The sequence below is a fragment of the Manis pentadactyla genome, chromosome 2 (genome assembly GCF_030020395.1).
Source record: "Manis pentadactyla isolate mManPen7 chromosome 2, mManPen7.hap1, whole genome shotgun sequence".
NCBI lineage: Eukaryota > Metazoa > Chordata > Mammalia > Pholidota > Manidae > Manis > Manis pentadactyla.
In genome coordinates, this window is record NC_080020.1 from 102,513,539 (window position 1) to 102,526,930 (window position 13,392).

At 34.5% G+C, this 13,392-nt stretch overlaps 1 long non-coding RNA gene across 2 annotated transcripts in view; it reads left to right on the top strand.

Moving 5' to 3' along the window:
• The first annotated feature begins 794 nt into the window (after positions 1-794).
• The window catches only part of LOC118919946 (uncharacterized), a 43,104-nt gene continuing 30,506 nt past the window's right edge, over positions 795-13,392 (top strand). For both annotated transcript variants that reach the window (XR_005027727.2, XR_005027728.2), the window contains exon 1: positions 795-993. This is a non-coding gene — a long non-coding RNA (uncharacterized LOC118919946). The remainder of the gene's footprint in view (positions 994-13,392) is intronic.

The following is a 13,392-nucleotide window of genomic DNA, read 5'->3' on the forward strand; positions in this document are numbered from 1 at the left end:
ATGTAAAGGAAGCCACTTATCATGATGCCTAATGAAGTTTTAGATACACAACTGGACACCATATAATAGGAATTAAAACACTAGTAAAAATATACTGCCAACATTGGACATTTTAAGCTTTTTGGTTTCAAAGTTGATTACTTTGGAAGAAGGGAGCCATGAACTCATGATCATCAAGTCTATGTTCTTTGGGGTGAGGACTGCTTTTAAAGGCCCTGCACAGAAAGAAATCCTGGGGCTTTTCATGAAAGATGCCATGAACAGTCGATCCCTCTCCAGGAAAGGAAGGTGTGGGCAGCCAAGTGAATAGAGCCAGAGACTGGGAGTTAAAAGCCCACTAAACTTTCCAGAGTAAAACAAGAAAGAAGAACCAGGTGTGTGTAGGGAAGGGAGATGTAAGCACTGTAGAGCAAGGTTGGAACTGGAAGGCTGAGGAAATTCAAAACTAAGGCCATAAATACCAGAATCTACCTGGGTTTTTCATTCATATGGGCCCAGATGTGCTACAAAAGAACAAGAGAAGAGTTTAAAGGACCTACTATGGAGTTATAGCTAAATTCATCTAAGCCATAAAAAGTAACAGGACAAGTAATTATAGTATTAAGTGTATTAGTAAGACTAAAAAAAAGAAATTATTAATTAAACAATTATATGTTTATAATTTTGGGAAGAATTTCACAGTCACAAAAAGAAATAAAAAAAGGAAACTATTTTTATGAGACTACATTTCTCAAGCCCTGAATATACAAAGAGGTAATTCAGTTTCTGTCTCCTCTGTTTTCCCTACAATTGAATTTTTCTAAAAATTTAGATCTTGTTGAGAAGAAAAGAAATATGGAAGAATATATGACCAAAAGAATGAGTTTCCTTTTCACCATAGCCACAGAAAGTTGTTGACCTCCTTGGATGAAAAAAGAGTCATAAAGGATCTAAAAAAGGGGAGAAACTGTTGGATCCTGAGATGGGGGAACTGCACCTAGAGTGACTACAAAGGTAAGAGTGGGAAACATCCAGGTATGACCCAATCCCTATGAAATGAGGAACATCACTTGCTAGCACCTAGCAGCTTCACTGCCTATTCAATGTCTGCCCATCATTCATGGGACTACCAGTTGCATTTGAGAAAGCAGAATATATCATCCATGTCTAGACCCACTGACTTAGAAGAACTCTTACAATTTAACACTAATAATAAAAAACATTTTTTAATGGACAAAGGCTATAAATACCCATTTATGTAAAGAAGAGACAAACATAACCAATATGTAGTGTGAAAAGAGTTAAACATCATTAGCTAATGGTATGAAAACCACAATGAGATAATACTTGACACCTACCAGGATGACCATGACAGTAACCAGCATTGGCAAGGATGTGAAAAAATTAACACTCTCATAGATTATAAAATGGTGCAGCCAGTTTAGAAAATATTAAGCAATTTGTAAAAAAAGTTAAACACAGAGTTACTGTATGACTGCAATGGCACTCCTAAGTATCTATACATACCCAAGAGAAATGAAACATGTATCTCACAAAAACTTCTACACAAATGTTTATAGTGGTGGAAACAACCCAAATATCCATCAATTGATAAATGGAAAAATAAAAGGTGGTATATCCATACATAGAATATTATTCAGCTACAAAAAGGAATAAAGGGGGGAGTCTAGTAAACATAATGTTCCTCATGTGATTGTAGATTAATGATACCAAAAAAAAAGGAATAAAGTACTAATATATCTTCAATAGGAGTGAGCCTTGAAAATGTGCAACATGAAAGAACCCAGACACCGAAGTCCACGTCATTTATGGGAAATGTCCAGAATAGGCAAATCAATAAAGAAAGAGATTAGTGGGTACCAGGGTTTGGAGAGAGACGAGAATCAAAAACAGCTGCTTATTTATAAGGGGAGTCTGTTTTGGGGGGTGATAAAAATGTTCTACATTAGATAGTAGTGATGGTTGCACAATTCTATGAATATACTAGAAACTACTGGAATTATATACTTTCAAAGTTTAATTTTATATTATTGCAATAAAACTTTTATTTAAAAAAAAATGCCCTACTGATAAGTTGCAAGGGATGGGACTAGACCAAGAGGTCTAGTGTATGCCCGGTAGTAGAATTAATGAAGAATGGCTTTTTTAACTTTTGGTAAAACCAGCTGGGCTATGTGTCTACACTAGTGTATCAGGAATAATGAATGGTTCACAACTACTTCTTTTTAAGCTTTTTGTTAATATATAGAGATTTTACAGCAGAATAGTTTGTAGATTTTAGTTTAAAATATTCTGCAGCAATTTGGCTGCTATGCATATAGATGCAGAACAGGTGAAAAATAATATGTTCTTTTTCAATTCTCAATTTGACATATGAAGTACCATACTGACAATGATTACAAAACCGAAAAAACAACCACCAGCCTTCTTCAGAATAAATATTGTTTGTTTAAATGATAGTAGTTTGTTTACTATTTGGTTGAAGCAGTGATTCATTAATATCTACTAATTAGAACATGTTAGGCAATACACAATTCATGCAAAATATCCATTGACCACAAAATTTAAGGCACTTGCATAAAGTAGATAAGAAAACAAAATGTATAGAGTATATTCAATGGCAAAGAGCTGTAGACATCACCATGAGATCATGGGCAAAGTGTTCATGACAGAGAAACACACTCTCCATTTGCTCTCATCCCTGTTGTTGCATATCCATGATTATAATTATTCTAATAAAGTTAGAAGTCCTAAAATTGCAAACAGGAAGAAATACTGAAAATAAAATCTCAACAACTAAGCAACTTCTGGTGATTTGTAATTAACACCAGTTGCTTATTTTAAGAATTATTTCAACCCTATTTATTAAGCAATTAAATGGGGTTCAAAGTTGACAAAATGAAATAGACTTGAAGTGACTGCGTATGCTATAATTTTCTTAACAATTGTTAGAAACAAACAACCAAACAAAATACTAGGCTGTTCTTCAGTCAAAAACTAATCAACAATAAATGAAGTCTGGTGTGTCCTAACACTTAAAATACATGTAGGACTGTGTGTGTATGTGCAAGGTCTCACAACACAAACACATACACACATAGACACATTCTACTACATCATTTACATTATGACACTGTCTATGTAGAACACAAGCTGAGGTAAAGCTTAGTTTTACATGGCTCTTAGCAATATTTTACCCTTTTGTTTCCTTTATTACCTTTATATTACAGCTTCACCGGTTTCTAAGTGATATTATCTTTTACCATTGTTTGCGAAGATTTAGTCTTTTTCTAAATTTAAGGGGAGTTATGACACTTCATAAACATTCAAAGAAAAAATATTAGTAGGTAGTATTTGGATGACATTTTATAACTATTGAGAATTGTTCCATTTATTGTTTTATTTAAATTTCATAATTTCCCCTAATTTCAAATTAGGAGACTGAGTAGATATGTCTAAACTTTTAGAAAATTTACTTATGGTAAGTTGGCATTTTAATTCTTGTATGTTTGTAGTAAATACACACAAAATATTAGAATAAATCTGTAGGACACATCTGTTTCCTGTTCATTGTGCACATCAAGTTGTAAGCTTTCATTAATGAAAAATGGCATGTGGAAACCTGAAGAAATGACAATAGCAGTGATCATGTTTTTTAGCTCTCACTGATAATGTGGGATCTGATTATTAACCTCAAAAACTTTTACAAAATAAAGCAAACCTAAAAGTTAGGAAATAAACCTTGACATGATAAACCTTGAAACCAATAGTAATAATGAGTTTCAATAAAGAACTCAAGTGATTTTTTTTTAAGTTAACATTTCTTAAATATTTGCCCAGGTTATAGTTTGTTAATTTGATGATGCTATCAAGTTGATGCCTACATGTGTGCAATGCATATTATTTTATCTTTTAGGTGACACAGGTGGTTGAAACACCAGAACTCATTTTCCACCTAAATAGGTGTGCAGCTTTTAATTAAGTTTATATTTTGGGCAATTCACCAACTTTTGACTTGGAAGAAAATGTATTGATGTTTGCCCTTTAATCTTAATTTGCTAAATTAAGAAATCTTAGTTTAGGTCTTAAAAATCTAGATTTAAGAATTAGAAATTCTTTGATGAGAAGACATGTCTAACTTTATCTTATTTGGACTGGAATCTATTTATTATTTAAACACACATCAGACATCGAGAACTAAAAAAAATTGTAATGAGGCAAAGAAGAAATCGCCTCTGTCTCCTTTCCTCTTCCTTCCCTTTTTCACCTCCTTTCTGGGAAAGTTTTTGCAGTCTTTGTTTCTTTTCTGTAGAGATCAAAGTTCCTTCACTAGGAATGAGGCATCTCTGGCCACATACATAAATGTATGTATGTATGTATGTATGTATGCATGTATTTATTTTCCAGTCTGTCAGCCACAACCCAGCAAATAATGAAAGCTACAACCAGCTGGGGTTTGAATAGAATTCAATAAAGGGGCTGTTCACAGAGATGTAGTTAGGGTCAAGAGAACCAGCAAAGCATGTTGGGTCATGAACTATTCCTACCCTAGGTCTCACATGGCATTACCAGTGAGAGGTGGAGTCTTAGAAGTGAATGGGTGTTCAATAGAAGCTGTCCTTGTAGAAGGAGGCAGCCAGTGGGGTGGACTGAGGATGGGGATAGACCTTAGGGTGAGAGGGAGCGAGTGAGGGTGCAGGAAATACCTGCTTTCTCCCTTCTCCTCTCCAATATTCTGCCAAGGGCTCCTATTGACCTAACCTTTCAAAGGCAAGGGACATAGATGATTCCATCTGTAAGGGTCAGTCTCCCTGGAACACAGAGCAGAGTGGAAAGGGCAGGCAATGGATCAGGGTTGGGGATGTAACTGGAGAATAACCAGTACCCATGTCCAGTGCTTCATTTTCTTAGTCTGGCTGTCTAACTGGCTAGGTGAACTGACCTCTCACAGCTTTTAAGTGTGTACTTAAATAAGTGAGCATTCCTTCCCAAATGTTTGGGACAATGCATTATCTGTGGGGCCACCTGACTAAGGCAGGCAGGCGTCCCTCTGCCCCTGCTCCAACCCCTAAGACTCCAAATTATTGGTGGTGGTATTTGGGGGGATGAGTTTTCCAATATGTCCCTCTAATTTTCAGTTCTTCATGTCTCAGATTTAATTTACCAGGAGGAATCCAAGTCAGGACCATAGTCCTGAAGGAGAGTTCCTGGGAGTTCTTATACAGAGTTTGGTACTGATTTGCCTGGTGGGCTACAGCCCCTTTACGTAACTTCAATTAGATCAAGACTTTGATCATCATATTGGCCCATGCCTTAAGGATAGCAGCTCCTCGGAGGTGCTCAGGGACTCTATTTATAGTCAAAGCATTCACGGGCATAGTCCAGTTAGATGAAAATATTCCAGACTGGAAGGAAGGGCCCTTGTCCAAAACTCTGAAATATTATGTTTCTATAAAATGAAAACAATTTGAAACCCAATTCAATATTCAGTTCCAATTAACACTGGAGGTTCAGACCATATGTACTCTGCAGTATGGTGAAAAAATATATTTGAAATTTACTTTCCTGTGTTACAGTTGTGTATAACTCTGGTTCTCATTTTAGGAAAGAATCTTCTTGCCAAAGGCACTACAATCATCCTTAAAAAAAATGCATCTGTTTGTTATCATGTAAACATGGACTAATATGAAGATAATTAAATATTATTAACGAATCTTATTTTCCCATGTTTTGATGGCTAAATTCACCTCTGTAGGAGGTCAGGGAAAAGCTGTGGACAACACATGGAATTAACTGCTACATTCTACTGAATGGCATCATTCATCTGATTAGACTATAGAGGAATTAAATACTTTAAAAATATGGAGAAAATTAGGACCAGTACTATGACTGTTATTACTGTAGAATGCCCTTCTGTAGTTTTTTCCTTACCTCAAAAATATAATGATAAAGTTGAAGAATGAAATACAGTAATAGAACACTTTAAAAGCAAATTTGAAACTTATAAATTAAGGAAATAAGGATATTATATTGTTCTGCTACTGAGTGAGCCACCCTTGAGATTCTCCTACTTGATGGCTCAGTGTATCAAAAATTTTGTCTGTTAAGATTTATATAGGAAAAGATCACAAAATCTCAGCTGAAACCCTCTTGTCTTTAAATTCATATTTGTATGGGTTCAATGCATACCATGAGGCACTCTTAAATGTAGAGGTATGATAGGGGTAGGGGCAAGAGAGTAAGGGTGGGGACACATTGTGGGGAGGTCCATGGTTAAATGGCAGCTAACTCTAGCAGACAAATCAATGGAGGTAGATAGAAATCAGTGCTACCTAAAAGCCCCATGACCTGCTATGGGAGCACAAAATAAAAATGGGTACGTTTTCTAAGTAGCTGAACAAAAGGGGGTATGAAATGTTCATATGCAGGAATAGGAAGCCAGGCTTTTGTTTCAGTTGTGAAAAATCTGGGGGGCAAGGAGAATACAGATCATTGCTTTCGGTTCATTTGAATGAGGCTGATTAAAAAACAACTACTAGTAAAAGAAAACAGAGCAGGTCAGAGGGTTGGGGCAGAAGGGTTCTTATGGTAGACAGAGGCTTTGTTTAAATTTAGTTTACAACCACAATTTACATCTGATTGTCTATCTCAATAAACACTTTACATCTTCTTATCAGTAAAATCCACCATATCTGTTAAAAAGATAGTTATTATTCAGAAACCTATAAGAAATCTTCAGAATTTAGAGAGCATATGGAAAGCTTGAGCTTTAATTTCTTGATTTAATAGTACTTATTAGTTTTAATAAGTACTTATGGACTTATGGAGTACCACTATATGTAAAGCATTATAAGCCACAATACAAATACTTACTACTTAAAATCAGTTTTCTTCTGTAGCTCAGAACTTTAAACTGAATTAGAGTCTTTCATGCTGGTGTGTGCATGTGTATGTTTTAGGTATTCTGTTTTATGAAAATGGAAAAACTTATCAATGTGTTTTATAAAGATAACTTCCCTAGAAAAATGCCATGACCTGCTGAAAAAATTTTGGACAGCCCTGCAGTAACACAAAAAGTCAGCCTTGTAAACAAGGATTTCTGGAAGTTTGATATACAAGGTCCTCCACCCATTTTCCTGTCACACAGGATATAATGGCTTTTGTTGAAATGTAGTGTGACACTAAATAACTGGAGGTCACTGAATGTGTTGCTTATTATTTGGATCATTCTACAGGGCTACATTTACAAGAAATCAAGTGACTTTCAATAGATAGACTGTATTAATGTCAAATAAAAAAATTAAGTTTCGTTATGAAACAATTTGAGCATAAAGATTAATATTTCATACAAGCCATGGATAGCTTTATTCTTAAAAAATCCACATTCATAGTCTAGGTGCATAATTACTATGAATCAGAATTAAGACCCATGATCCTGCCTCACTTAACCACTGCCTTCTAATGTAATTTCAGCTAGAATGAGCTGTCATTTCACAGTGGAACTTCTTTAGGGTGTTGATGACTTAGTGGGAATTCAAAAATACATTTTAATCTAATTAGCTTACTGAAGTCACATATTGTATTGAAAAATTTTATTTTTGAAACCGCAATTTTACATACTGTTCATGAATATATCTGCTGTGTTATATGTTTACAATGGAGTTCTGATTTTTGGACCATAAGTTAATAAAAGTGATTGATCTTACTTTACTCACAATAAAAGTGAGTGATCTATTCTCTCTTAGGTTTGGCTGAGTCTTCAATTGGCAGGATTGGGTACAGATTTAAGCTTATTTAACTTTGTGTACTACATTCATTGAACAATGTTTGCTAGTTAAGTGATTGTTATTCTCAGACAGGAGGGTTTGTATACATGTTTATTCATTCAATCTTGAGAATTTATTGAGTACCTACTATATCTCAAGCCATTCTCATATAGTAAATAAGATAGATACAGTCCTTGCCCTCGTGAAGTTTATCATTTGTTGGGAGGAATAAATAACAAACAATCAATAGATAGATGAAACATGTCATATAGGAATACAGGTTACACAGATAATTATTATAGAGTGGCTGATGGCTATTTTCCTTAGGATAGAGAGAAAAGAACTGAGGAAATGACTTTTAATGTGTCTTTTGAATGACAATAAGGCAGCCTTGTGAAGTTCCCATAGGTATCACCTAGGTTTATATGAAAAGCAAAGACAATAGTAAACTTAAAACAAATAAAATATCTTTGTGCCACAAATTTTCCCTTACCCATTCCTGCATGAATGTATACTTCTTGTCAAGAAGATGGGTAAATATGTAAAGATATGGAACAAAAACTATCTTAGAAAAAAGTCCAGGAGTAAGTTGCATTGAAGGTGAGTTATTTGCAGAGGTGAATATAAAGTAAGAGTAAACCATGGCATGAATACTTGGAGGTTGTAGGAAGCCGAACATGGGAAGAACAAAAACATTAAAGAGCAATTCCCTTTTATTTCTCATCTCTCTGCCCACTGGGCCTAGAGATGCAAAGGATTACCAAAAGAAGGCCTGACCAAGCAGCACAGGTGCTTCAGTAGGGATGAAAGGGAACTGCTCAAAGATTCAGGTCATTGCATCCAAGTGACATAGCATCATTTTATTCAGAATCTGGCAGTACCTTCTACATTATAAAAAATACATTCAAAAGGTCGAATTAGGTATGTGTAGGTAAGAGTTAAACATTCTTTAAACTACAATAATGGGTAACAATTTAATTATATACATCCTGACTCCCTTCATGATAGATTTTTTGGGGGGAGTTTATTAATATACTGGAATGAAAATACCATTTTCCCTTTCAAACTACGGTTTCTCTATCTTTTATATAAGCTTTTTGTGGATTCCCAAGGATTATTAGGATACATTTTCTATCTTAGAGTTGTGTCTAAAGGCTCTTTATAACTGGAGAAAATAAAATCACATAAACAAATTTGGTCATTAAATGGAATGCCTAAGACTAAAGAAGAAAAACATCTGTGAGCCAACTTGTTTCCAATTTCTTCTTTGTGGTACATAAACTGATATTATTGAAAAATCAACCAGGTAAATTTTGGCTGTGTTCAAAACTCAGTACCATGTAGACAGGATCCAGGGCACTGATTTGAAGTGTCCAGAAAAAGTACATCACCCACTTTTAGAAATGGAGTGCAGAATTCATTAATATTTCCAGAACCTATGAGTAATTTAAAAATGTTTATGAGCATTACTTTTTTAATCTACCTTGCTCAGAAATGTTTAACAACCTTTATGTTTTCCCTCATGACAAAAGAAATCTATACAAGTTAGATGGTAAATAAATACTATAAGAATAGGGCAATAAGTAAATAAGGTAACAAAAGAAACAGTAAATAAAAATAAAATACACAGTCTTTCCCTTAAATGACAACCTGTTAGTAACATTTAGAGCCTTTAAAACTTTAGTTGATGCATGTATATATATATACATGGATATTTATAAAAATTTGATCATTCTATGAATACTAGTTTTCATTATGTAACTTTGTAACTTTGTAATGTAATCTGTTTATTATGAACAGCCTCATGCCATTTTATACATTGACCCCATCATTTTTAATTACTACATTTCATTGCATAGATTTACCATGCCCTCTTCTGTTGATGACTTAAGTCATTTCCAATTTTTGTTATTAAAAACAGTGTTTTAATGGACTTAATTAGGGGGAACAGTGCAATTAAAGTACACATGATGGACACTTAACCCAGTCCAGGAGGTCAGTGAAAGCTTCTCAGAAGACTAAATCTCTAAGCAGACACATAAAAGCTGAAACCTAAGAATCCCATCTGTAAATGATGATGGAAGATAAGACCTGCATTGAACATCTTTTCTTTTTATTATTAATCTTTCTTTGATCATTAATTTAGTAGAACATTCTTTAACTGCTTTCTTGTTCTCACTAACCCTCAGAATTCAGAAATAAATCCTTTTATTACCTCGCCATTTTAATAACAATGTAGTTACTTGTGTAGGACAATAAAAATTGTCCTTTTTTCAGGATTTAATTGGACAAATTGATTATGCAATCAAATTGCTTGCATTTTCTAGAGTGGCATATTTGAAAATAGCCTCATTTAATCAGGCATAACAAATCTCTTATCAATGAATAAGAGTTGTACTTCAGATGTGGAATCAATGCCTGCAAAGCCCTAATAGGAAACTGGTCAGATATCTGTTCTGTGGCTTATAAGGTAAGTCTTACAGGTGATAAATAATGCCACTTCCCGGCAACCTAGGAACCCCTGCAGATTTGGAGGATCTTAAAAACAAAAAAGGCAATCTACATTTGTCCCATCTTTGCTCATTAGAAACTTAACCATCCTCAACATCCATTTCCAATGTCATCTTCTCTATAGAGCCTCAAGAAACGACCATAGATTAAAGGAATTACAAACTATCCCCCTTGAACTGGGTCCAGTGGTTAGGAGAACCCAAGGAGCAGTAAAGACTAGAAGATAAAATAGTAAAGACACTCATAAGATGACAATTAAACATTATGATTTAAGCTAGAGACAGGAAAAAAAAGGGTAAAAATTAAGTAAAGATATAATATGGAGGATAAATTTCTACACTATAACACAGTTGTAGATAGGGTCATGAGCCAGATAAAATAAGAGAGAGAGAGATTAGAATTCCTAGATCACATGTAGCAACATACCAACTGAGTTGGTTAAAAAATCGTGTTTCTGCCAACTTTCACTTCAATCAAGAATCAAATAGAGATTGTGGGCAAAGTTGTATAATATTTGTTAATTTTAGGTTGCCTAGGAATCTGTGAACTGGTTTTGTGTATGCTATAGGAAATTACTGGGGTGTGAGGTATCACTTTCATCTGTTACATCTATTTTGGGTGAAGTAGGTGGGTGACATTATATTGCGGTAAGTAAGAACTATGACATTCAATAAACTGGTCCACAAAAGCTTGAAGGAAAAAAGAGGAGCTGGAGGCTGGAAAGAAATATTCTAAGGTAGATCAGCTGTGGCCACCTGACTCTCAATGCATGTAGTCTGAAGTTCTTAACAATATTTTAAGAACAGGATAGTGAAATAAGTATTTGCCAGAAAAATCTGAGACATTTGATCAAACTTTGGAAAATTGTTTTTACTTCCTTCAGATGGAGCACTGTGATGAAAGAGACCAAAGATGCTTTCAACAGTTAATTCATGTTCCAGAAGAATCTTAGTCTGTCTAGTGTCCAAAAATCATCAGGCAAGTATTATTAGCGATCCAAATTGGGTTTGTTTCATGACATGACAAAGGAAATTATTAGCATTATAAATAGTTTTTATACTCAGAGCAATACCTTCTAAGTATATGCAGGAATTAGGGCAAAATATGGACAATTAGCTAATTTTCATTTGTCAGCTTGATAGGAGGTGAAAGCATGTTGAAGATAATTTAAGTTACAAGTTGATATCAAAGAAATGGTGGAGTTAGGGAGATACGTAAGAATCCACTTGTCAGACCTCTCAGGGATCATGGTATGATTTCTTTTTACTGGTACTGGGAGATAATACCACAGACTGAAGTTAATCTATAGGGAAAACCAAACTATATGAGGACATCCCTGTTTTCAAGGAAGTGAAATATTCAGATTCCAGCCAGACTTGTGAGTTGAGTAAGTAGAGATTTGTTTCCTGTTTTTGATTGGTGCTGAGTTTAATAGTCAAAGATTGCCCAAATTTGCAGATATGTTGATATAAAATGAAGGTCCACTTTCAAAGGAAGTTCTCAAGTTATATGAAATATGAAACACACTTTAAGTTTTGGCAGAAATTCTTGGAAGATAAACCTCATGATCTTTTTAGATAATCACAAATCTGGCATACCTACATGCCTCAATATCTGAAGAAATTGATGAAGTTGTGAGGGAACTTTTCTCAGCAAGTTGACCCACAAGCCCTGAAATTCTGAAGATGTGTATATAAATCTTAAAAGTAATGAGATATTGAGCTCTGTGACTAAACACCTAGCAGAAACTATCAAAGTGCACTGAAAGTTACTGCTGATGATGTTAACCTAGATTCAGAATTAGGATGAGCCTTGAAAAAATTCTTTAGTCTTTCTTTAAATGCCAAAACTGCCTTCTCATTATTTGATCAAAATTGGTTCATTAGTAGCACTGGGCCAATTAAAAGAACTTTTAAAGAAATTGACTAAACCATGTTTAGATTACTTTGGCATGTTTTTCCTATTTATTCCCTTATACTCTATCAATGCTATCAATAAAAGACTTCATGCAACCCACACTTTCAGGTCACATGACCTACTATAGAAAAACACAAAACACCTGTAAACAGGAGGCTGTGGACCCAGGTAGGAGTTGACTGACATAAGATAGTTCCTTGAGATGTAAAAGAAGTAAATAAGGCTCTTATTATTACAGCATAATCTAATTTAGGTTAATACACACATTAGAATATATTTATATTCTGAAAGGGAACAATCACTTGGTCACAGTGGCAGCTTTAAGGATCACTATTTCCTTTTCTTATGGCTCACATAGTCTCATATGATTTCTCTGCTTCTCTTTGGACATCTCTTCTATTTTCATTATTATCTAGCCAATATAAAATTAAAAATTGAGATTTACATGTATAAAAATGAAAATCTTATAAAACCACAAAATCAAAATAGAGCAAGTATGGCTGCTTAGTGAAAAGCCAGGCCACTTCATGACTCAGGCTAATTCAAGTTGCAGTGCCTTGGGTTAAGTGCCCAGGAATGTCACAAAGAATGACTACTGTTAAGGACAGCTTAGAGATATTTCATTGAACATGTAGTTTATGGGTGTTTGCGTGTGCCTGTGAGGTGGTAGGTGGTGAGCAAGGAAGTGTCTGAGACATTTGGCATGACATATATGTCTACTATGGGTTAGCAGTCTTAGTAACAAATTCAAGTATTCTTCAGAAGAAAATGCAAACAAGAAGTTATAGTGGTTTTCAGTTACTACCTATGAAGTTAGTACTTGTGACTATAGAACAGAAATCACAACTCAAATAAGGCCATGGACTAGAGCATGAAAAAAATCCATCTTAAGCTGTTTTTGCACAGATACATATCATATGCATATTAAATCATATAGGAATATTCTTCATTTCCACAAAAAAAATGTGATTCTTCTCTCTTTTTTTTTTAATTCATTACCAGCTCGGTTTATTTTTTTCCTCAATTTTGGTAGTGACATGGGGACAGAGAAATATTTTACTATAGTAAAATAAAAATGCAGATCAAAGTTGATAACAAATGGAAACAGGTATTTGTTAATGAAAAGGGTGGAGAGGATTGGGGTGAATAGGAACCTGTAAGCCTTATATAAATGGAATAGTCACTTGTTAGATCCTTA